Raw genomic sequence first — 25,698 nt, forward strand, 5'->3', positions numbered from 1 at the left:
AATCAAAGCTTGCTGTGCTGTTTAACAGGCTAGACTAGCACTAGACTAGCCTAGCCAGCTAAGGGTAGCAGACAAAGTGAAAGTGAAAGAGATCCCTCATGAATATTACCTGTTTCATAAATAAATTAACCGATGAGCTCCTAAATATTTCCAACAAAAATGCAGAGTCGATACTAAGCTAAAAATTATTTTAAATGAATTCGTCCGGTAAATACCAAAGCTGAGGAGAAGCACTATGAGGTAAAGGTGTGTTGTTTACGTACTTCTGAAATGACGAGTTTTCTCTTAAGACGAAAACTTCGGAGGTCCTAGACCCACACAGAACTGCTTTCCCCATGAAGATTTCTGAATTATTTGCTAGTATAAAAACTAACTCCATTGATGAGATAGACAGCAAGCTCAGTTTCTGAGAATGGTATTGGTCGGCGGCAGGGAGGTCATGTAAATCCTCTGTCCGCTTATCATGCTCACATGGAGCAATCCCATGGATTCTAGAGATTTTTTCCAAGATAACAAGCTTTCAGAATAGGGTCTAGCTTGTCTTGGTGCAGTCCATCGCTTATCTCTTTAGTACGGTCCATGTTTCAAACACTTTTCATCTCCATCTCTCACAGCACAGCATCGGAATCAGCAATGTAAGAAGAAAAAGAAAAAGGCTGTTGCCCCAGAAATTGGTCGAGAGCGTCCCACAAAGCATTGCAAAATCATGTGCCCTTTTGAGCCCCATTATGATGTGACTGATTTCCGTACAATTACATAGCTTAGCCTCGGTAATCACTGCAACACAGACACAAAGTTATTCTACAACAAGGGTGTCTAGGTGGATGGTAATTCGGTATGCCATGGTATATTTTTTTGGAAGGGTTGACAGTATTAGAAAACGGAAATTGCCCAGCTCTAACACAAAGGGAAGGAAAGGTGTCTGTAGAGAAACTAAGTGGGTGAAAGCTAGCAAAAAGTGATGCTCTGGATATAAATAGAAGAGCCAAGACAAAGAGAGAAAAAAAAAAAACTCCTCCTTGACATCCTCTGTAACTAATGTCTCAGGTCACATAGTTGCTATCAGAGTTTAGGTTTAATGATCTCAGGACTGGCTGTTGATGCCCTTAAACAAGGCAATTAGGTTTTTAAGAAGGTTGGAGAAGAGCGCCGTTTCCATTATTCATCGCAGTCTAGACTGCGAGGTTGGAGTGAGGAAACACACAGTCAGTGCTGTGCCAGGAGGGTGAGCGAAAGGAATGCCAGAGCCTAGCCTACTTTAAGACAAAGCCCGCACACCCTTAAGCATACTTACAGTGTACAGTAGAGGGCAAACCAGAACCAAACCTTCACATCTGCTTCAACGAACGTGATCAGCCAATGCCCTGAGGCCACTTACCCTGATTTCAGTCAGGGGGTTTCCTTTGTCATAGACCTCAATCCACAAAGAAGACATCCAAACTGTGTCTCCTGCTACATAAAACAACGCGCAGTGGCTTAAATGATTCGCTTATGGCCAAAAATTATACTAGAATGAGACACACAAGTCTTCTGTTAGTGGTGCGGGGAGGGAAAGGGCGTTCCTGCTTCTATTTTTAGGCCCAGGTGTGAGAGGGAAAGAATAATACAGCTGTTTCACAGATTTAAATCCTGTTTATTCTATGTTAATTCAGAGTAACAGCGCCACAGCTCGTTAAGTGATCTGTTGTGCCAACTAGTTTCTGGTGTCTCCGCCTGAAATGTGACTAATGACTCGTCTGCAGAGACGAGAGGACGGAGAGAAAGGAGGGAACGTGCACGGGGTGAGCATACATGCGCGAGATTTCGTCAGCAGAAACAGGCTCTGATGCAGGCACCCAAGGGAGCCCCTGACACATGGAGGAGCTCACACTCCATCCCTTTTAAACACGTGTGTCGTCACGCACGTCAAACGCTGTCTCCTGCTATCATCTTCGCTGGATCTGGCGAGTCTCCCAGCATTTTTAAAACTGCAAAATCCTATAAAACATTTAGCTCTACTGGGGCTCTGTATTAGCTCGCCAGCAGTTTTACAAAAAGAGAAATTGATCATTGTATTTTTAAATTGTTTAACACAGAAATGTTGATTTATTCACTGTCCACAAAGTGTTTCTAAGCTTAAGTGTAAAAATGGATGTTAAGATCTCACATGTAAGAATATTTTTTATATTGAGGCATCAATAACACGCTAGAGGTGAGCTATTTTCCTTCGATAAGCTTTGATCAGTGATAAATTGGTCAACTGAAAAAATCGGTTTCGTTTTTGACTGCAGAAAACCATCAGGAATGAGAACTTTAAACATGTTCTGTCTATAAATGCATAAACTACCAAGACTTTTTTTGATTTGAATAAAAATCAGATAAAGGTTAGGAAAACAAACTATGATGTTGTAATGAGGATAATGTACTTCCTTCTTTTTTTGTTAGATTAAAAACTGCTACCTCTATCAAAGAAACGTGTGTCCTACAGTATTTAAAAAAAGAAAAAGTCAAAATTGGGATCAGCATGTCAGACCTGGAACTCGGTATTAGCTAGGAAAAACCTGATTGGTGCATTTCTCTTTTTAACTGCATGGCTTTATTGTTTACTAATATTTCTTTAGATGTTTTTTTTTGTGTACTCTAATTAAAAATAAAATAAATATCATCAGTGCGTTCATACAGCAGTCAATAAGCAATCAAAGTAGAAATCAACCAACCAAAGTTTTCCTGCATGGCCAATACACAATTTCTGGTTTCCTTTGTGGTCTTACTTTCCGAGTTGTTTCTCTTAAGATTATAACATACGAGGGAAAAATGTGCTGCATGTTGGTAGATCCAAATAAAATGTGAGACTTACAAGATTAATCTAATTTGCACATCAAAGCACATCTAAATTTTATTATATACACAAAAAAAAATCAATAAAGTCTTAAATTCAAAATTAAAATGTTTTTTTTTTTAAACACACTCATTAAAAATAAATAGATCAACAAAATAAACAAGCTGCACAAACACACTCTCCTCTTTCTCTCCTACTGGCGGTAGCCTGGTGCAAGTTCCCATGGAAACCATTCCTACTCTGAAGCAACGGCAGATGGAGAGGGAGCTGGAGGTCTAAATTTATCTCCCAGCATCCTCTATGACTACAGACGCACACTGGCAGCAGGAAGTAAGGTGGGGACGCGCTATCGCCTCGGCGTGCAACGGTAAGCTGGCGTGACCCCTGACTTTGGCCTCTACCCGATGAGAAATGACTTAACCGTGGTCTCAGCCAAGCAATTCGGTGCTTGATACTGTACAGGTTGTGCTGCAGCATTCCCAAACTGAACAGCAGCCGGAAAGTTAAATCCCACCCACTCTAAACAGAGCTGTCAGTCCAAAACCAGACACCGAAACCCAAACGGGTCTACAGAAACAATCCCAAAGGTTGAGACTCACACCGGCCCAGGGATGTCACTACTTCTGACAAACCCCCACATACCTCACAACCTCTCAGCTCTCCGTCTGGGGTTGCACTGCCAGAGGACGTAGAGGAGGGATTTCACAGCGCTCCGACAAGACTGGCACCTGTCGCCGGGATCGCTCTGACAAAGAGCACAAAACTCTGTGCATTGCAGGTAACTAGATCACCTCACATTCATGGAAGAGCAGGAGAGGATTTCCATCCATTCTCAAAACAATCATCGCAGCTTTGGTGACATACTCGTAAAATGATAACATCTATGTGTTTTTATCAGGAAAAGTTATGCAAATGGAAAAAAGATCTAACTTCTTTGGCCATATCACCCCCCCCCCCCAATAAAGATGTTAAAGGTCCAACTTGGTTTGCCCATTTGTCCAAACCCAACAACCCTTTAACCACTTATTGACATCGAGAGACGTCCTTTCGCTGACGTCTTGTCACCTTTCACTTCCCAACCACAATTACCAGCATTAATGTCACATTTTCAATCACTGTTAAAACAAAACTTTGCTACGGGAGTGGAAAGATGCAAGTCTGTTAAATAACGCATGCACGGTCTTGTAACTTTCCCTACATTTTTTTTTTGGCAGTCTGTGAATCTAAACCCTTGCACAGCAAAAACATTTGGCGACTCCTGTTAGTAAAAAAAAAAAATTAAAAAAACTGCCCCAAGATCGCTGCTGGAACGCCGAATTAACATCCAACTTTTGCGTTCAAAAACCTACACACGTCTCCACGGATTCTGGAAAATGTGAGCAGCCGCAGTTTTGGTGGCGGATCATGCAAAACTGGAGGGGAAAACAAAGACGGAGACGGAGAGCGAGAAGGGCGCAGAGTGAGACAGAGTTTAGATTACCTGACAGCGCAGACCGGTCTTCCCCCTCAGAGACGCTTCACAGGCACTGCGAGACATGCAGGGAGAGCCAGAGAGAGCGAGCGGATATGACTGCTTGAGTGGGTGTGTTGCCGAGAGAGAGGGAGAGAGAGGCAACAAAAAATAAAAAAAAGGAGTGATGGAGAAAGACGGAGAGAGGAAGACACTGAATGAATGTTTCTACTGTATAAATATGCAGGGAGGGAGGAAGATGTGTCAGCAAGGAGAAGAAGCTAAATCCGAGACTACTGCCGAGGGTCTGGAAAAAAAAATCTTTTCTAAATTACTGCAGCAATATTATCTTTTGCCATCAGCACTGATACGGAGCAGGATTGTCTACAAACCCATTTTGCAGCTGTGGCACGCTGCCCACAGACAAGATTACAAACAAGTCTTGCGTGGGGTTTTCCCCTTCAACACATAACCTGGAGGCACTTCCTTGCGAGTCATCATCACCTCCTTATCAGTGAACTCGTCCTACTGTTGCGGTGAACGAAAAAGAAAAAAAAGAAAAAAACTCAGGAGCCTTCTTTAAAAGTGACAAAACATTCATCACACGGGCCAGCCTCCCGGGTTCCATCCCCCGTGCCGCATCTGCAAATGAATCCCAGAGCGGGAAGCGGTTCAGGCGATTACGCAGGAGCCCCGGGGCCGGGCCTGCCAGCACCGCAACGCCACAGAGAGCGAGCGAGGCGAGCGAGGCGAGCGAGAGAAACAGAAAGAGAAAGAGAGGGAGAATTGAGAATGAGCGGAGGTCCTGCTGCTCCATAGAGATTTGCCTCACTGGCAAAGAGCGCAGGAAGTGTGAGTCACACGTTCTAAAATAAACACGCTCAGCACAGCGTCGAGCCGGCACTCGAAGCGAGCGGATGGCTGGGCTGCTGATCAGAAGGCAGGCAGAGGGGAGCATGAATCCATGCAGGCCGGCAACACGTGGTGGCCGGGTGGGACTCGCAGCCAGGAGATGGGATGACTCAGGAGGAGGAGATGATCCTCTCTTGCTCTAATTGTGTCTTTTTTTCATGCTCGTCTGCCTCCTTGTTTGCTTTCTCTTTCAGAACGCCCCATTTTCGTGCTTCCTACATCCCTTCCCCGTGTGACTCCTGCATTGACAACGTGCGTCTTCTATTCATACACCTCTGCTTTGTGTTTCCCTCTGCTTTATTTTGCCACAGTCAATGGCATTGTTGTTCAGAACTTGGTGATTACCCCCGGCTCGGTGCAGCTGACGGCTGTAGATGGGGTTGTGCCGGCCTGATGCCGCTGGCTTTGCAGGCCCAGGCGCTGTATTGTGTCGGCCTGAATGTGCTCATTGTCACCCTTTACAGCACATACCTTCCATGCTGTACTTCCCTGTCAGGGACCGTCACCCATCCGTCATCCCTTTGTCCACTGTTCCTCAGGCCGAGGGTTTCTGACGGGAAGACGTCGGGAGGCGGAAGAGGGGGAACAGAAGTGCCACTGTGGCGCTGATTGACAGCAAAGTTGCTGAGCACAGATGTAAAGAACAGTGAGACCACGGCCTGGACAGCTGATACAGAGAGAGAGAGAGAGAGAGAGAGAGCTGGGACACGATTACCCCCAAAAGCTCTACGAAGAACAACTGGAGGCGATACTGACCCGAATCTGTATCGGTAGCGGCTCTGATACCAACTTCATTCTTGGATCAGTCATCGGGTCTATGTTCTGGCTGATTTTAATCTGGAAGTTCAAGTCCGTCGGCGGAAAATTTAAAACTTTGCACATAAAAATCTCCATAAACAAATGTTTCAAATATGGGTTGTGGTCATTTCACCATCAATAGGTTTTACTCACCCCAACCTCTGGGGGTACAAATGGTCCGGTCTACGGCAGAATGTTCTGTAATACCCACAAGTCAATTCATACCCACTTTGACAATCGGGAACCTAAAGCAAGTTCCTATCTTCCCCGCATGGTCTCTACAGTAAGGAAATGTAGTTATACAACTCCAGTAAATGACATCTAAGAGTTGGAGTTCACTCAGAGTTATTTGATTTTTCAACGTTGATAATAATCTTTCCCGTTTTATGAGGGTCAGCTGGTCCACTCAGGGATCAGAATCAAAATAAATAGGAATAGAGTGAAAAACAAAGATAACGATGTGCAGATTTGGTTAAAGTATACATGAGATTTTACCATTTTACTATCACCCATCTCAAAAAGATGGGTGATATGCTTAACTACAATGAAAAATAAGTGGACAGGCTGTTGGCTGCTGAGTGGGCTCTGTATCAATCTTCTCAGTGATATTTCAAGAGAAAAGTTTGTTTGTTCTGGGCTGACATTTAAATCTCCAGTTGTTACAGTAATAATGGGGAGGAAACTTTTAACTTCTAAAGAGGAGTAACAAGAAGCTTCAGGCCAACTGGAACACAGAAAGTTGGTTTATCTTTTTTTTTATATACCTTTAACCTCTACCTACTATGGCGTGCAAGTGATTTGGAAATGTAAGCAGTCTACAGACAGAATGTTTACAATTTAGAAAAACACACAGAAAACCTGCTAGTATTGTTAGCAATGCTAACGGTGCCAAAGGTGCTTGTCAAAGCTGTAAGACAGAGTAGTTGTTTTTTACTCACGTCATAGGTTCTTTGCCATGTTTGATTAAAATGAAACTAACATCTCATTGAGCTGGTTGGTGCAACTGTTTTCCACACTTTAATATAGATAAGCCCTCATTACTAATTGACGGCAGAGAAGCTTGTTCCAGAGGCACTCTGTTACTGCATGTTCTGATTAAGACCCTTTTTACCAACATTTAAGCACCAATTAGGCCACAAGGTTGATGGTGGATGTTTTTTTTTTCCTTTTATTGTGGCATTAGTAGCCTTTATTTGACAGTAGGCTGAGAGGAAATGGGGTTGAGAGAGGGGACAGACGTGCAGCAAAGATCCCTGGGTCAGGACTATACATACACATATACATACACATATACATATATATATACACACACACACACACACATACATATATATATATATATATATATATATATATATATATATATATATATATATATATATATATATATATATATATATATATATATATATATACACACAGACATGCATGCACACACACACACACATATCGCAGCTGGTAGAAAACACAAATAAGCGTTTAAATGAAAACTTTCTGAACAGCCATTGGATCAGAACCCAAAAAATGCTGGATTGAAGCATTTCTGTCAGCAGTAGGGAGAATAATAACCAAAATAGGAAGTGCAGCGATTGTGAAGGTGTGAAAAGACTGAGTTGATTATTCTCTATATGCTACCGACTGGGTCACTGAATTCAGTCTTACAGTATATGCAAAGCTGTTCGCGTTTACAGTAAATGGAAACAAGGACTCCCCTGTGGTACGGTCACACGAGGCAATTTCATTCTGCACACGTTATAATGTAGGTAGAAGCAACACCTAAAATGCAAACATCATGCTTTATAAGAGACTTTGTGCTGTTTTGGAGCGGCCACAGACTGTAATTTGGACCAAATGAGTGGTTTGCACATTTACAGACAACCGTGCAGATGACATATTTTTGGACATTCACCCCGTAAACTGCAGACACTGGCAGTAAAGTGGGAAAATATGCGAGCATTTGGAGAGACCTCTCTCTGTTCTGAGGCTGCATTATTTTAGACATGCGGTTTTCCAGTAAACTGACCCATTCTGTGCATAAGACGGTGGTGTTATGATAGAAACAAGATCCATTTAAAGAGGGACCCTACTCAGTGCATATGAGGCTCAGCTGCACCATACCTGTTTGTATACCTGTAACGACTAAAAATACCAAAACACTAAACTTGGAAAGAGAGGTCTGATAATCGTTTGGGAACAGGATGCTAAACCACGAAATCTGCTATTTAAGTAAATGTACTTTCACTGCATCATTTGTTTGGGTTGTCTCCTCAAAGCCAACAAATGAAATATGTTCAACACATATTTTACAGACTTAAAGCTCGACTGTTTTCATTTTAAATACAGAACCACAATCAGCAGCTACTTCACCAAAAGTTGAGCAATTCTGCAGATGTCAGTTTTCATTATTCCGACACAGCTCTAAATTGGTTCACGAAAGCTGCGGACGCAGCAATCATTGGGTTTGGGCCCGTTTCCCATGTATTTATGGGAGTTTGCTCATCACAGTGGGGAAACTTAGGGAGGTTAGTTTAAAAAAAAATAAGCCACCTAGACGTATTTACCAAACTTAGTGCAATGCAATCCACTGTCAACTGTGCCTTTTTAAAAGATATGTTGAAGTTATGGCTAATTTCTGAAGAAAACAACCTGTTGTTTTCCTTAAGTCACTGAATACTAACTAATTTGGCTGTGTGCTTTGGGTCTCTGTCCATTTGGAGGACCTAATTAGTACCCAAGCTTTAACTTCTGAGGCGTTTCTAATGGCTTCTTCCTCTCTGAGTGGCATTTCAGTCCATATTTATACAGGACTTGTTTCACTGTGGCTATTGTCATGCTCTTATCGTCTTTACTTTTGTTCCGAGGTTGGTTCCCACATTTCATAACACAACCCTTTCCTGTGTGGGAGCACAGAACTGTCTCCTTTCCTAAAGGCATGACGGCCGGACATTCCCACACTGTTTATTGTTGGAAATACTTCCAGTGACAAAAAAGTAAAACGTATGCAACCTATCCTCTTGTTCAGTTAACACTATTGTAAAACCCAGGTTAGCCAGAGACGAGGATCATGTCCGTTCAGCAGCAGAGTGTTGGACTAGTTAACCAGCTGGTGTTACTGTATAAAGGAAAAATTGGCAAAAAGATAGAATATTACATGCAATAGGCACTTAAAAACTACTACTTTAGAAATCTACAGGTGTTTTTTTTAGATATATTTTTGCTTATTTCTGCTCTTCAGAATTGCACACATGGATTTAAATGAGTCTAAATGGTAAAACGCTCTTCTGACACAAACCAGTTTCATTTGGCACAGCTGCAAACTTAAAAGAGGCTGAAAAAAAAAAAGGAGGAAGGAAAATGTTAAAACAGAGATTCCTGTCAAAGATACTTGATGCGCCTTTTGACGGCTCGAAATTCAGCACGAGTTGTGTGATAGTGAAATAAAAGAGTGACAAAGCACACAGCGAGGAGGGTGGGGTGATGTTGCTTGAAGGGGAAGGGGGGGGGGGGGAGCGGATAATTATAGAAAGAGGAACTGACATTTCAAAAGCTGTCCTCCTCGTGCCCACAAGTTTCACTGATGCGTGGACGTCGAGATCACAGTGCACGCTCTCCCACGCAGCTTACTGTACACGTCGTTCACAGTCGGCTGCTTTGTATTTAGCTTTTTCTCTGTCACCGTGCAGGAAAAAAAAAAAAGAAAAAGAAAAGAATGGGCTTGCTGCAGCCCTGAGATGACAGAACTGCATTCATTTAGCTGCATAAAGAGGGAAAGACACAAAGCTCTGTTAGTATAAACTATAGTACTGAAATATTCAGCATCATTGCATCTCTCACTATGAATAATTGTTTTGTGTCAGTTGTTGCAAACGGGTCAGAAAGTTTCAAGACAACATGAGATTTTCCGCAGGGCTGGATTTAAATTCTGCCTCCAAGTGCCGGTCAGTGGAGTCCCGTCTTATGACTGCAATCACTTTGGCACAGTTATTTTTATTTTTGCTGAAGTTATCTTTTTTTTTTCTGTGAAGTCACCCTTGTGGATTCCTCCCACGTGATGGGAAAACCAGCGATAGTTCCCCTTTTTTTTTTGCAGCTGTTCTGCCGCATTCTGCGCAAAGCTGCAGCGAGTTCACCCCCTCCGCTTCCGTACATGACCTCGGTGCCGCCACTTATCGCCACATCTCGGTTACCTGCCGCTGGGCTCGAGCCGAGCTGTTGTTGCTTTAACCGGTGCCCGCAAAAAACACAGAGGCAAATGGAAAGAGTCAACAGGTGGGAGCCTGGCCCGAGAGCGCCCAAATACGACTTACCGGCCCCGCAGAACGTATCAACACGGCCTCCTTCTGATTTTTGGCGTTTACTCAAAGCCGACGCCGTCCAAGAAATCGCTACCCGCGGTGACAAACAACTCAATTCAAACAGTGTACATTTAAAGTTTACTCTCCCTCCTCGGCCACGAGCCCCCCGCTGCCCGTACTGCTCGGGGGCCGTGCTGCATTAGCGGCCTGTCAGCAGAGACTCTCCTGATGCATCAACGCCTCGTCAGCTCCCCCTTCAAAGCCAATTCATATATACAAACGCCGCTTGCCATGCTACGGCTGTTTATGCGTTTACTTCGCTTAAACTCAAGGCGAGTGTGAATGCATGTGTTAGAAAGGAGCAGTGGGAGACAGAATAACAAGGCGGGAGGAAAACAAACTGTCTGCAGAATGTGCAAGAGAAACTCTGAGACAAGACATGGAAAAGTGGCTTTCATGTGACATGTCATCGTCAGCGCACGGCCTAAATCAAAGTTATTACGTATGCCGTTTGAAACAGTCTTGGTTTGTTAGAAACGCAGAGGTAGAAGAGAACCGGGCAGGTAATCATCCAAAAACAAACAGCACCTTGATACATTTATGTGCCCTGAATCTGCAGAACAACCCTAAACAGCACTAATGTTTTCAACCATAAACCTAGTTGCTTTCTAGTGTCACTGCAGCATATGGCTAGTTATCATCATAGCTGTGCTGCATATGTCACGGACATCTACATAATCTTATTTCTCTACAGGTTCCTCTTTTGCTGCTAAATAAATCTGGAAAAAGCAAACAAACATTTATTTAGTTCCTAATTCAGATGGGTGCTTTTTTTCTCAGTGCAACAAAGTGTTGGAGCTCTGCCTCCATCAGAAAACAGAGGCGGCAGACGAACATCTTCTTTATCAGCCCAGTTCAATGGTACCAGGATGGACACCGAAATGCTGTAAGTTAGGCTAATCAAAAAAAACATTTTTGGCCCAGGTAGACAGATTTAATTGACAATTAGTAATTCATTGCTTAAGCTCACATGCATTAACACAGCTTCATTGATCATTAAACTTTACATAAATTCAAAACGTCAGATCATGATGCTCACAATGACCCTAGATTGAATGATCCGAAACAGAGTTTCTGCCAAAACTGTTTCGGATTTATTGCCTGTGTTTTAATGTCAGCTGCACTGTGTTTTGTGGGGTCAAATTATAATGTCCTTAGTTTTTCGAACATGGGTCGGGAAAAAACAACAACACATATCTATCATAGATGATGGACATTACTTTTTGTTCTGTGCTCCGATGTCTCCATCTGTAAAGACCACTCACTGAATATTATGGCGCTTAAGGCAGGGATCTAGGTTTATGAAACAAGTGAACACATTTTTCTGTAGGTTTTGTGTGCAGACAATTAACCGAAATGACATTAAAACATGTAACGAGCTAAATTAAGTGATAGCAAAACAGAGGTCTATGCTAATCTTAGCCAAGGAATTTAAGAAACTGCTCAATACATTGCCAGCAAGAGAGAGACATGAATTTACTAATGATTGTTCGTTTTGGTGTCCCATTAAATCTATAACTAGAAACTACTTATAAAGCTATGCATGGGGTCCCATTGACAGAACATTATAGTACCTTTTTAAACCCTGTTGGGGGAGCATAGTTTGGTTGTGCCTGCAGAAAGACCCTAGGGTGGGATTCAAACCCAGGACGTTCTTGCTATGGGCCAACAACACCCATCAGCTGCGGCAACATGCCACCACAGGTGGGACCAATGAAGGGAAATTTCAAGCCAAATTTAAAGGTGTATCGTTTTACAACCCCGTACTATCTCACAGAAACGTATGCACGTTTTAAAACTAAATTTGTTGGGCTGGACAATGGGCTGACATAATGCAAGGTGGATGAATAATAAGATCACACTGCTCTAGCTTGTGGTCAACTTAACATCAACAGTTCTCACTTGCAGAGACAGCTTTACTGTACTGTAAACACAGGCTCTATGGTGTCAAGATAAGAGCCAACTTTTGCTGTCTGCTTATAATTACACAATCTTAGTGACAACCAGACATAAACCTGCCCGTGTCTTCATCACAACTCAAGTCTGCTCAAGTTGCATATCACAAGGCAGCAGACTTACCGCAAGTGAGGATTTTTCCTGATTGCCCAACTTTTCATGCATATATTAAAAGCCTGGAAAACCCCCATGTGCCAGCACTGTAGCTAAAATATAGCCCAAGCTACTGCAACCAGTTGGCCCACTTTGCATTAGCAGACACAAAGAAATGTGCCAACAACCGCTCCATTTGTCACTGGGAGGTGCAGCTTTATTACACTGAGGAAAGACAACACTCATCTACACCGACTTATTTAAAGGTATCGACTTGAAGCACTGTCACGGCAAATATGCAAACATTTGCAAACTGCGCCAAAAGCTTGAGTTTATAAAACGCAGCATTCATGGATTAATATGCTGACCACAAAAATCATAGCATAAAATGATAAACAGTGCTGTTGGTTGTCAAATCTAGAGGTCACTTGACCTATATTAGGGAAATTAGGCATGCCTTCATCCAACTGTAATCGCCTTGGCGAGATCTGATTTAGGAGAAATGAAAACTCGGCGAACCACAGGCACTCCCTCTTCTCCTTCCTCTGCTACCATCCCACTCATCCTGAGAGCTGCATCCTCCTGCCTGCGAGCCTGATCATTTGAATATAACACAGCGAGAAAAAAGGTTTTCCCGAAAATAGAGATGCTGTCTGAAAAGTGCACTGCGAAGACAAAAGCAGAAGACAAAGAGAAAGAAAAGGAAACATTGAGAACGAGGGAAAAGAGGAGGAATATGGAGAGGAATCGAAACACTTATCTGGGATAGGTTGCTGATTAAATTGATTTTTTGATGGTTATGGTCACTGATTTTCATCTATTACAGGTTAAAACTGTGTGTATGAACATATCCCAACCCAAGCTTTGCTGGCTTCTATATATAGATATCCATATAGTACATCATTATGTATTAGCTTGGGAAATGCTCCCCCTTGAGCAAGTGCAAGTTACTAGATAATATATAGCCATTTGAAAGAAACTACAGAAATACATTACATTTAGTAGCAAGTATTATGCAATTCATTCACAAGTAAATAAATACAAATTGGCATAATGGGAGCAGTGGCAGGGTTTAGTGCCTTGCCCATAATCATTACTTTGTGACAACGTTGAAGCTCAAAACCCTCAACGTAAAACCAAATAATAATGCCTTCAAGACATGGCTTCCACACGCAAAAACATGACCTTAAAAAGGACCAATAGGCGAAATTTCAGTATTTTGTATAGAAAGAACTAAAAAAGTGTTTTGTGACAAACTAAAGGTATCTTTTTAGATGGACTATGGTTAAACGTCTCACACTATCTGGAAAATGATGAAAGGTTTGTTGAAAAAAAAAACATAAGTATAAATTTTTATTAATTTGAAGAGTAGTACATCTTCTATTTATAATTAACTTACACGTAACTTTCCTGTTGACTACTGACTTTCAGATACACAGGCTAATAACACTCCAAAGGGGTTCAAGTAGATTTTGGGGGTGTGTCACTGCTGGATAAAATTATTCACAACATAATAAAGTCCCCTGATGCTAAAATTTGACCTCGCCTCATGAGAGGCAAAACTATCGATTAAAATGCCATTTTAATTTTGTTAACCGTAAATTACACTTGGCTGAACTCAAACACAGAGACACAAACTCATGCATGGACACAAATAATCCCAATGGTTGAAGGTCGTACAAACAAAGTGGCCTGCCTACTCTGATGCCGGATCCAGTCTTGATTGAATAAAGTCAATCAAGCAGTTAGTAGATATTTTGTAGAGCAAACCTGCCCTGGCACCTTTAGACAACCAGTTTCTCTATATGGTTTGCCTGAAGTGCTGCGACAGGAAATGTAAAAAAAAAATGAATTAAACATGCCAATGACATAAATGTGAGTTTCAGCCAGATTACAAAGATAGAACGAGTGTAAGAGCTGATTGTCCCTGCACTAAATTTGATCAAATAGTGCATTGTAGCCAGTTGTTTTCAGAATTTTATATTTTATTAAACTAAAATATTAGTTTTGCTACTGTTAAACCAATGACAGACAAGGAAATTTGAGGACGCTAACGCTAGCACTTTGCATTGTCTTTGTACTGAAATGTGCTATACAAATAAGTTTGCCTTGCATTGCTAGCCGCTAACTGATATCCGCTAACAAATGGCATTCACTCAGTCTGTTTCACGTCTTCAGACAAAAGGAGCTGCACACACACACAGCAATTTCTAGATTTAGCGTGAACGATAATGCTATGGACAAAAAGTTAGTTTCGCATAGTTTCTGTATTAGCGCGACTGAGCCCTCCACTGCTCTTAAATGTTGGTGTTAATGTAGGAAGGCTAAAAGCTATCTACTATATCAGTGAAGTGTTTAAAGTGAAGTAAAATGAAGCAAAGAGATGTATAAAAAAAAGCTATTCAGAAGGAAACTGGCCTAACTTAACTATGTTGCTACCAGAGAGAGCATGATTTTCAGAAGGCAACACAAAAGCATAATGAAATACAGCAAAGGAACTGTGTTTGACGATCCAACTTCTGTTGTTCATAGAAAATGCAGCATTTCAAAATTATGGCAGCTTTTTATAAGCCTCAGAGTTTAGGTAATCATCTACTTCCTCCTGGGAATATGTTAGGAGACAGATGTTTTATTAATCCCAAATGATTATATATATATATATATATATATATATATATATATATATATATATATATATATATATATATATATATATATATATATATATATATATATATATATATATATATATATATATATGGTTAGAATTGTCTTTTAATGTCCCAGAAAGGATAATAGCTCATGTCAAGCCACTAATGCCCCACTTAGGAGGTCTAGCTATGCAAAAATTACATGTAATGAGGTTAGAAAATGAAACACCTTCAGTAGGTCAGCTTCTTTGTCCAAACCTAATTTAACACAGCCAGACTCTCAACAGAATTTTTCTAAGCTATAGAAACTCATTTAGAGACCTGATAAAAGCTGACAGGGAATCCAAAGGCTGAACCCACAGCAAAGTAAACAAATGGAAAGATGTGCCCTCCAGTGAGAAGCTAAAGCAAGAGGGGAAAATCTAATCTGAAGATGGCAAAAATTGAATATGGTGCCCCACAACTATTCATTACTGACACTGAAAACAAACTGCAAATACTTCAACTATGCATATTGTCACAGTTTACCAGTATTCATGCAGTAAGGTGGAGGTAAATAACAAGCTGTGTACCTTATGGCTAGGCACACACACATACTGTAATCGCAGTAAAACTGTACAAACACAGAGAAACTCTCAGCACACAGTGATTTATTTACAAGCAAAATCCCTTCACCTAAGTCTTGGAAGCCACCAGTTTTTGTGTTGCTCATTGTGGTTTGGCAGCCTTTCAGTGGGTTTCTGAACAGAAGACAATAAAAAGGGTTTATACTTTAGACTTCAGAACGAGCACATATTCTGTTTAAAGAGTTTGAGAGGTGGCTATCAAAAAAAATAAAAAAAAATTCTGATGGTCGTATAAGATGCATTTTGTGATGAAGTAAATTTGACATTTTTTCTATGGGTCAAACCTCATCCAAAAATGTAACGCCCAAACCTAGTGTTATAATGTCAATAACAAGACTGCAACACCATGACTGACGGGGTTCAGTAGTATTTGATATCCAACAGTGAAGTTGTTCCTTTCCCCCAAATTAATTGAACCACGTTAGACCCACTCTTCAAACAGTGCCATCCATTAGAATTGGCACTTCAGATAAAAAGTTAATTCATTGTGATAGAACCCCAAAGATTTGTGTACATTTACCCTAATTTATGCGCACCAAAATCAGCAATGCTGGAATGATTGACATAAGCTGGCAATCTCTTTAAAATAAATTAAACTACAGCACTTTATGCTTCACTTTTATATGCTGATCACAGTGAGTATACACTTTTAATTAATAATCCTCAACTTCTTATTAATGACGTGACAGAGGGGCCCGTTTACCTTAGCTGCTCTTCCAAGCAGAAATGGCATTGAATTAAGAAATCTGTGCTGATCTTCATAAATTAAGAAATCACAGAGTAGCTGCTCACATAAATTCTTTACCAGAGTTTTGTACTGATGTATTGCAATTTCGTCCTATACTACTTCAATTTCATACCCAGAAACAAAATATTGTTTTGTTTGAAATTGAAATTACACATGCTCAACCTAGATATTATTTTTTTTAACTTTGTATTATACTGCATTTCCTGAAAAACAAACAACGACTTTAAAATGTTGGTTGCCAGAGCAGGTATAAAACGCCCCCGAGTTAACACGCGGTCGATAAGAAATGCTCTGTGGCAGATTTCTCTGTGTCATACCTGAAAAAGTAAGCTAAGAAAAGTTGAAGAGGTGAAATGACTGGCATTACCCTTGATTCAACAAAAAGGTCTCAGTCTTTGCTGGAGAGACTGAGAAATCAAACGAGATAAACCACAGAGCCATCCTTAAAGACATTTTCTAACTTAGCTGTGAATTATGATTTTCGGCCCACATGTGACACAATTTGATAACGCATGTAAATAAAACTGACTTGGTTTGTGAAAGTTAACATTTTGAGTCCAGGCTTTCCTTTTTAACAAAAGTATAAAGGGTTTGGGAAATGAGAGAGAAAAAAAACTAAATATAGCAGTCTCTTCACGGTGAAAAACTGTACTGAGGGTAATCTGATAAAAGTGTAGTTGCACAGAAAAGCAATAAACTGTGCATTACAGCGATTGATGGAACGAAACCCTGATGATACCGACGAAGCAAGCCTCTGCATTTTGGAGATCTACGGTTTCATCTCTGGAGCAACCGATGTCTGACTTCTGTTTTGGAGATGTTGATAACATGACAGACCGGGCGAGGGAAAACACGGGCTATGGCCAATGAAAGAAATACTGTTACAACAGGGACAGCTCGCTCTCACAAGACCATCCATCCCACAGGCTGACAAAGACACATTATACTTTTAGACGGACAAAAAAAAAAAAAAAAAAAAGGGAGAAAAAATCTTCAGCAGAATTTAGCCCGACAACTTAACTCACAGAATTACAAGCTTACTGCACAGCTGGTCATAAAGCTAATATTAAAAACATGCTCCTTCACAGCCCAGCAACAATACTTTGGTGTGTCTCACGCTCTTTTGCTCGGACGAATTGATTTCTCCACTTTACACCCTCCAACCCCCTGTCCTCTTGCAACACAGCTCTCACCGGGGCTCCTCGCTCTCATCTCCCTCTTTGGTGTAATTTGGGCACTCCCACTGTAATGGACACCCTACTCAGGGGCAATGAGTGGGAATCCAGCACCGCTGCTCCAGCAACGATGCTCACAAAGAATCCAAATGAGAGCTACCCACACAGAGGCTCTCTGAAGGTGGAAGAAGAGATTGGGAATCTTGCAGATCGTAGAGTACACTAAGAAAAGCCCCCCCCCCCATCTCTTCAGTTGCACCAGCCTATAATATCCTAGTGGCTGCAGGTGTCAGAGTGAAAGATCACATCTTGGCCCGAGTCAGAGAAGAGCACCGCATGTCCTTTCCATTTTACCCCCCCACCCCCCCACCCCCACCCCACCCCAGCAAGCTGTCAATCAGCTGACACCAGGGCAAGAGCAGGTCCTTAGAGGACAAAGGCAGCGCCATTAAGCATATTAGAGTTGCAGAGTGTTGATGAAAGACTGAAGTCTGCAGTGACTAAGCTGTCCTTTCTCCCTTGCGCTGTGCTGACGGTGCAAAGCAGGGAACAGGGGGGGAGGCGGCCGACTACCTGGATGCAAACACAGGGACTGCTGATGGAAGTGGATGAGGATGACAGAGTTACATAATTAAAGTAATCAAACTCCTCAGACGGAGGAAGAGCTTCCTACAGCAAGCTCACGCCTTCTTCTGTAATGTGGAGCAGCTATTGCTAGCTGACAGCACAACTCACTTCACCCAGTCTATTGAATTGTGTCACCAACTAACATGCACTTAGACTTGTTATTGAACGGCTCTGTTTAAATGGGTGTGGGTTATGAGAAAGATGGGTAGACATTACCCGGTTATAGATGAAGAGGTGATAGCAAGGGAGGGGTGAAGAGATTAACAGTTACTAGACTGTCATCCATCCATCCATCCATCCGTCCATCCATCCATCCATCCATCCATCCATCCATCCATCCATCCATCCATCCATGTCAATGATTTTAGAGGTTCCCTATAGAAAGCTTTGCCCCAGCTTAATTTAAATAATTGTTTTATTTCTACTTGTTTACTGCAATATCTCAAGATCTGAGTGCAGGAAATGTGAAGTTTCAAAAAGAAAATTGCACATGAACCTTGACTTGTGCTAACCACAAGACTCATTGGTGTGAAAGTTGTTATTGATGGAAGAAAATGACTAACTTTGAGTAGGAGGTTTTGTGCTTCAGCACAAATCCCCTGCCTGAAAAACAGCCTTTTTTTTCTGTTTCAACATGTTCCAGGCGAACCTGAACGAAGGGTTTTTATCAGGTTACCGTTGTGTCCCAGCAAAGGTTGGTATTTTCTTGCAGACAGATTGAGTTTTAGAAGTCTTTTTTCTGATTATCTAAAATCCAATCTGACAGTCAGAAACTCCTGTGGATGCGAAGCTTTGGGCTTGGGCCATCACACTGAGGAGTTTCAAAACAAAGTTAGAGCAAAGCATAAAAGCTGCAAGAAGAAATTAAAGGGAAAACTAAAACCACAGAATAGATTTTGTAGGTGTTTTTACACAAGCCTTAACTATTTATCTTCTTTTTACTTGATCCTTAACACCTTATCCATTCCTGCTACCCCAAAGGCTGATGACAACTTTGCCTAACAACATTGAGCTCTATGATGAGAGGCAAACTCTGTTTTTTTCCCCCATCATCTGTTTATTTTCTCAATTACACTCCGTGAGTCTGTGTCAGCAGCTTCAGGGGTTTTGCTCTTGCAAGAGGCAGGAGGGGGAGTATCGTCTCCAGGGGAAGTTTGCAGAGGACGCATGGTACAGACAGTTTATGTGTGTGGGAGCCTGTGGCACTGAGACCTTTTTGGCCAATTTTTTTTAATTATAGATACAAAACTTTGCTGAACATTTATGACCAATATTTCTTAGGTTATCAAAGCTTTTAAATAAATTACCCGGGGGAAAAAATCACACTGTTAGAAGGGTATTGTGAATGTTACACCTAAGTAACAACAGACAACAAAGTCTGAACTTTGAGTTAGGAGTGGCTGCAATTGAATTCATACAGTCATTTCTTTTGTCTTTACTAATGCTTTTACTTGTACTTGTGTTTAGTGTTGATGGGGATATACCACCATAATGAATTGGTTAGATTTATGACAAATTCTGGTTTAAAACCCAGCTCATTTATTTGTAGTCCGCGGATATAATGGACTACAAATAAATGACACGGAAGTCAATGCACAGCAAGACACGCATGGTTTACAAAACAAAATACATCAGAATATCCAGTGTCAGTCTTGAAAAGTTTAAAATTTGATTTTATCGGTTTTTAAGTCTGGATGAGTATGGAAAAATGAAAATTGGGTATGGCAAAAAATAAAAAAAGATTTAGAAACTAAAGTTTCCCAACTTTTGTTCTTCTAAAAGACAAAAATCAGACAGAACTTTAATTATATTTAAATGATGACCTTCAGCTGGCTAACCGTAAGGAGCTAACAATGCTCAAGTTAGCATTTGCTTCGTAGCTTTCTAGCGGTGAGAACTCAACAGCTCCTTCACGTGTTTTACTGAGTCTGGACAGCATTTCATCGTCTGCAGTTCAAAATTTTTATGTATTTGACTGATCAGACCTAAGGTGAATATATTTTACTCTGAACAGGGATCCTGTAAAACAGTTTGAGATTTATGACCCCTTTATTCCCAATGTAGAAAACACAAAAAATTAGCATTTCCACCTTAGAATCAGACAAACATAAAAGCCTTAGTATATGAACGAGTCAAATTGAGACTGGACCATGTTAGACTGATTCCTTAAAGAGGCCCTTTGTAATTGATGAAATCTTTGCATAAAGAATTGTTATCCTTGTTTTGCTTTTTTTGGGGGGGTTATTCTCATTGTCGTGAAACCAGTATTGAATAACATCATCTTTTCTCATGAACTGGATGTATCTTTACTCCCCTAACATTCACAGCCCTGAAAAACAGGTGATGACTTCTGCGATGTGTTTCTTGTCTCTCCTCCAAGAATCAAGAATTAAGAATATTTTATTTGTCAACGCGGCAAAATTTCTCTTTGGCTCCGGTTCACATGTAATTTTTGCTTTCAAAGACCCTATATGGACACTAAAGTTTAAATCTGTCGTATTGTTAAGAGTATAATTTTCAACTTCTCTGTCTGCCTTATTAATCTCCCAGTAATGTTACTTTAATGGTCTCATGTGCACATGACAACTTCAGACTGCTTTCAAAAATTTTAACAACTACAAACATTTTCATCAGAAATCCTGCAGGACGTTACATCAGAACATGACAGCCAGTTAAATTTTTGTAAAGCACAGTGGCAGCCTGTATTCTGTCCAGCCTAAGCCTCTGCAGGAAACCTGTCTGTAGGAATGCTCCTGCAAATATTGACCTTCAATTAGACGAAACAGACACCCAAACCGGGGGCCCGCAATATGGAGGCATCAGCGAAAACGTCGGACACATAAACAGCTACGGAACATACTGTATAAACATGCACGGTGTACAGAGAGAGCACGAATACATCATGTATGAATGCACCTTCCTTTGCAGTGAACGTACATCAAACAGGAGACAAGTGCAAAGCCCAGAGGCTCACTAAACGTGGCTTTGCAACCTCAGGCAGGATGTCAGCAGAGCATCAAGAGCAACACAAAACCACAACAATAATTACAATTTTCTTTTCTGCTTTTTTAGGGAGACAAAAAAAAATGACATACCATTCTTATGGCAGTCAACCACACCACAGCAAAATTAACATTATATAAAAAAAAGGTGCTTTTTTTGCCTGACCTTACCTGACAAAGGGGAAGAGCTTTCTGCAAGGACCAAAACACATGAATACAGTGCCTAACAAAATAATTTATACCTCTTGAAGAGTTTAGATTTTGTCACTTTACAGACGAAAACTGCATTTTTTTTAGAGTATTATGTGAAACCCCAACACCAGCACCTGTACTTGCTACTATTTTATTATCTCAAACTTGTTTTCTCTTCAGTATTCCGTTATATTTAACGGCATTAATTTTCCAATTTTGGTTTTAATCTGACAAGAAAACCTTCCTCTACAAATCTAAAATCGACTGTCTCTCTTTTATTCCATCCAGAGGTCTCAGATTGAAAAGGACCGAATAAAGATGCACACCGCACCTTTCAGATTTTTAATTTGCATCGTTTCCTTCCATTTCACAGTCATTTGCCATTGTTTGCTGTCTTGTCGCTACAAATCAAATCACAATAAAATACACAATAGTGACTGTGACGTGGGAAAAATGTCTTTAAAACGGGAAGGAGAATGAGAACCTGTATGAGGCCCTGTGTGTGTTACTCTAAGCATTATGGATAAAATGTATATTCCATAATATTCAGTTTCTCAATGGAACACACAGCAGACCCCACAAAATAAAAAGAAGCTCCCTGCAAGTCGTCCACACTTCAGAGCCTGAAAGCCCCACAGGTAAGAGACTGTTCCTCAAGGCCGAACATGGCACGCTGCAGACTGCCAGCACCAGGAGTCAGACAAAACAAATCTGGATTTTATTGAAGGCTGCGCCGCAGATTTCTCAGGGCTTTTAAAAAGTACAGCTAAAGAAGGTGGCGGTGAGCTGCTGGTGGTTGTGCATCTGCAGGGTTAGTTCAGCCTCCCCGCTTCAGTGACAGAAGCACGGCTGGGGGAGGATTGCACCGGAGCATTGCCCGCTGCCTTGATTTGCTCGGCAGATCCGCAGCAAAGTTGGGAGGATTTCTACTCCAAAAAGCTCTCTTAACCTCCCACAGAGCAGAAATCCTCTCCAATCCTCTCATGCGGTTTCTGCAGGGGTACCATAACACGCTGAAACATACGACTCCTTCGGAGAAGTGGAAAGGAATTGGATTTGGAGAAGATTAAAAAAAAGGGCATTTTTTTAATTCAAACAACACGATTAGAGCTCCTAGTGTTATGTGTTTTCTCATTCTCTCCTTCCTCATACGTTCCCTAAACAGTGTTACTGACATCCCCACTGCCGTGTTAATGCTATAAAACAAAACAGATGAAGATGCTAATGGACGATGCAGCCATGCAATTTCAGGGGAGTTAAACCAAAGGTAAACAGCTGCCCTCTTTGCAGGTGTTTGCTTAATGAGCACAGATTAAGGTTGTGGAGAGGCATCTGGAGGCTGTAATCTGCGCCGAAACCCTCTTTGTCAAAGGGTGTGGTCTGAGAGGTGTCATGGGACCCAGAGCTAGGATGCTTGAGATTTAGAAGAGGAAGTGATATCCTGGTCTGAAAAACAATACCTCCTCTACATCATCAATCAGTACAAAGACTGCATCGTTCGTGACAATGTGCAGCCATGCTAACTGAGAGCGTCACATGAGTATTAATACGCCTTGAACCGTTCCACATTTCGTCATGTTACAGCCTCGGACTTTAAACATGTAGTTTATTAGAATTTTATACATAAAAGGGAAACCAACCACCCGCAGCCATCATCTAATTAGCAATGTGTGCATTTATGTACATTTACACACACCCCCTCCACACACCTCGCCCCACACACACTTAGCATTTTGGCTACTGCACCAAACAATAAATGTAAATTTATATGGCTTTACTTCAACAGTGGTTATCTGCTTGCTATTCTGTCACAGAGTCCAGATTTGTGGTATGTAGGACAAATAACTGTCTCTTCCACCTGAGCTGTGGGTCTCTGTAGCTCCTTCAGAGTTACCATCGGTCTCTTGGCTACATTTCTGACTAATGCTCTCCTTTCCCTAGCCTGTCCGTTAAAGGCACCCTTGTGAGTTGCCTATAAATGTTAATGTTAAAGTTTGTAGTCCAACTTGTCATATTCTACTGCTTACTATTCCACTGTAATGTGCTTCTGTAATGTTTTTCTTTCCTCTGTAATGTTTTATTTTTTTGTTCATGTACAGGTTTTTGAATAATCTTGTTACTGAAAAGTGCTTTATAAATAAACTTGCCTTGCCTGGTATTGACAGGGTTGCAGTACTGTAATATTTCCTGTTTTAGATGAGGGATTGAGCAGAGCTCTATGAGAAGTTTAAAGCTTGGGATATTGTTTTATAACCTAACGTCACTTTAAACTTCTCGCAACATCACAATGCAAAAAAAACATTGAATGCTGTTAATACTTTTGCGAGGCATTACATTTGACTTTGAAACGTTATCTGAGTATGCATTTTTTTCCATCCTCATGAGTTCCTCCCCACATTGCACAAATCTCACCAGTGATATCGTGACCCATCCCTTTCCAAACATACCTGTGGTGTTCAGCTCAGAGGCCTTACAATCACACAACAACAAAAACAGTTTCACAACGCTGGCCAATGTGCAAAAAAGTGCCCTCAGTGTTGCTATAAGAAGAACTCAGAGGGATTACAAGAGAAACACAAGGGAACAATGCAAAATATAACCCAGGCAAGAACTGCATAACATAATGGGTTGGTGAAAAGCTGGCGTTGCTCTGGTGTAAAAAAAAAAAAAAAAAAAAAAAGTGGCTCGTTTTAAAGGAGGAGTGCCATCGCAAACAGCAAACTCACTAACATTCCAGTTGGCTACCAACTGTGCAGGACCAGGTAATCATTAACTCTTACGAAGGGAGCGTTTGAATGAACAGCCGCCCGTTTTTTATGAGCTCTTTTATCCTGCAGAACCTGCACTGGTACGTACACCATCGTGTGCATTTATCATTACATAACCCGGGGCGAATACACATGGGACAGGGCCAAGTATTCGCGGTAAAACACACATCCAGACACTAGCCCGTGGCACATAGGGGGAAACGTAATCTGCAGTTCAAGAGGCAGCCAAACACTTTGGCCTGAACAAGAACTGGATGGAAAACTGAACCCCCTTCCACCCCCAACAACCACACACCCTGACACAATTTTTGTACAAATATACGACACACAAGCCTGCACTGGTCTTAATAAAGCACCAGCTCGGAGTACCCTGAATGCCCGGGAATAAGATTATTAGGCTAGTGGGACACTTGTGAAGCTGCCAGAATGGCACTCCTGGCCTCCTCTCTGCACTTTGTGCTCGTGTAAATGTGTATCCAATGTCTTGTTCCTGGTTCAGTCTGGCCTCCCAGTGCAACAGTGAGTCTATTCTTCGACGGCGCTTCGCCGAACAGGATTAATCAGCAGCAGCATGGACATCAAGAGGTTTCAGTCTGCCAGCGAAACAGATTTTATGACTTAAGTGTGTGTGTCACAGTTCTGTTTTTTTTTTTTTTTTTTTTTATACTGCCATCTTTTTTACTGAGGCTCTCACACAGAATCAAAACTTAAGCAGGCTCACACATGCTATTTACTACTCTGAAGGACGTGTCAAGCAAATGATCATGAAAAAAGGCCAGCAGACCAACACTCACAACCGAGGAGTTACTAAATCTTTACCTCAGTGTCATCCTATTTTTCTTGCCGTTTTTACTGTCATGGTGAGAGTCATTTCTGACAGTCTCTACCAACTACGACACCCCACCCCCACCCTTCCTTCCCAAACTCCCCTCCCGTTTGCCTTTTTTACATTTGAGTCATCAAGCTTCACATCCAACCCCTGTACAGAGCCATGCAAGAAGTACTCATACCACTAGTATCTTTTTTAAAGGGGCCTAGTCTTGTACTATGACTTTGTGAATTTCTATACCAGTAGCTTACTCTGGTTGCATACCAAAGTTTTCCTTTTAAATTATTGCACCCTGTTGGCTTATTATACTAACCTGACAACAGCCAGCTGCATGTATCGCTCCGCCTAGCTCCACTCACATACATCTGGGACATCGCTCATTGAAAATGATTTCCCCAACCAAATTTTTGGTCTGGCCAATCAGGACGCAGGGCGGGTGTTTCATGGATGTGACGTAGTGGAGAAGCCACCGTGAGATTCCAACAACAATGGCGGCTCGCATCGAGGAAGCAAGCGTTAACATTGATGCTGCTATTTCTTCCGTGTTGTCCAATCTACCTAATATTGTTTCATCAAAAGAACATCAGAGAACGGCTCGGGCGGTCAGCCCGGGATCGACTCCGACCCGCGGCGCTTTGCCGCCTGTCTTCCCCCCTCTTCTTAGCTTCGGTGTGACCACTACAGTGTTTCCCGCAGGA

General features: G+C 41.5%; 1 protein-coding gene across 2 annotated transcripts in view; it reads right to left on the reverse strand.

Annotated features, from left to right (window-relative positions):
• Positions 1 to 25,698, reverse strand: part of LOC105919216 (HIVEP zinc finger 3) — a 63,008-nt gene that overhangs the window by 30,837 nt on the left and 6,473 nt on the right. Inside the window, exon 1 of one of the 2 annotated variants that reach the window (XM_036131666.1) lies at positions 4,299 to 4,388. The exons of the other annotated variant lie outside the window; for it this stretch is intronic. The gene's annotated coding sequence lies outside the window, so the exon portion shown is untranslated. Of the gene's footprint in view, positions 1 to 4,298; positions 4,389 to 25,698 lie in introns of those variants that run through there. 2 annotated transcript variants of the gene reach the window in all.

Source organism: Fundulus heteroclitus, chromosome 3 (assembly GCF_011125445.2).
Source record: "Fundulus heteroclitus isolate FHET01 chromosome 3, MU-UCD_Fhet_4.1, whole genome shotgun sequence".
NCBI classification, from domain to species: domain Eukaryota; kingdom Metazoa; phylum Chordata; class Actinopteri; order Cyprinodontiformes; family Fundulidae; genus Fundulus; species Fundulus heteroclitus.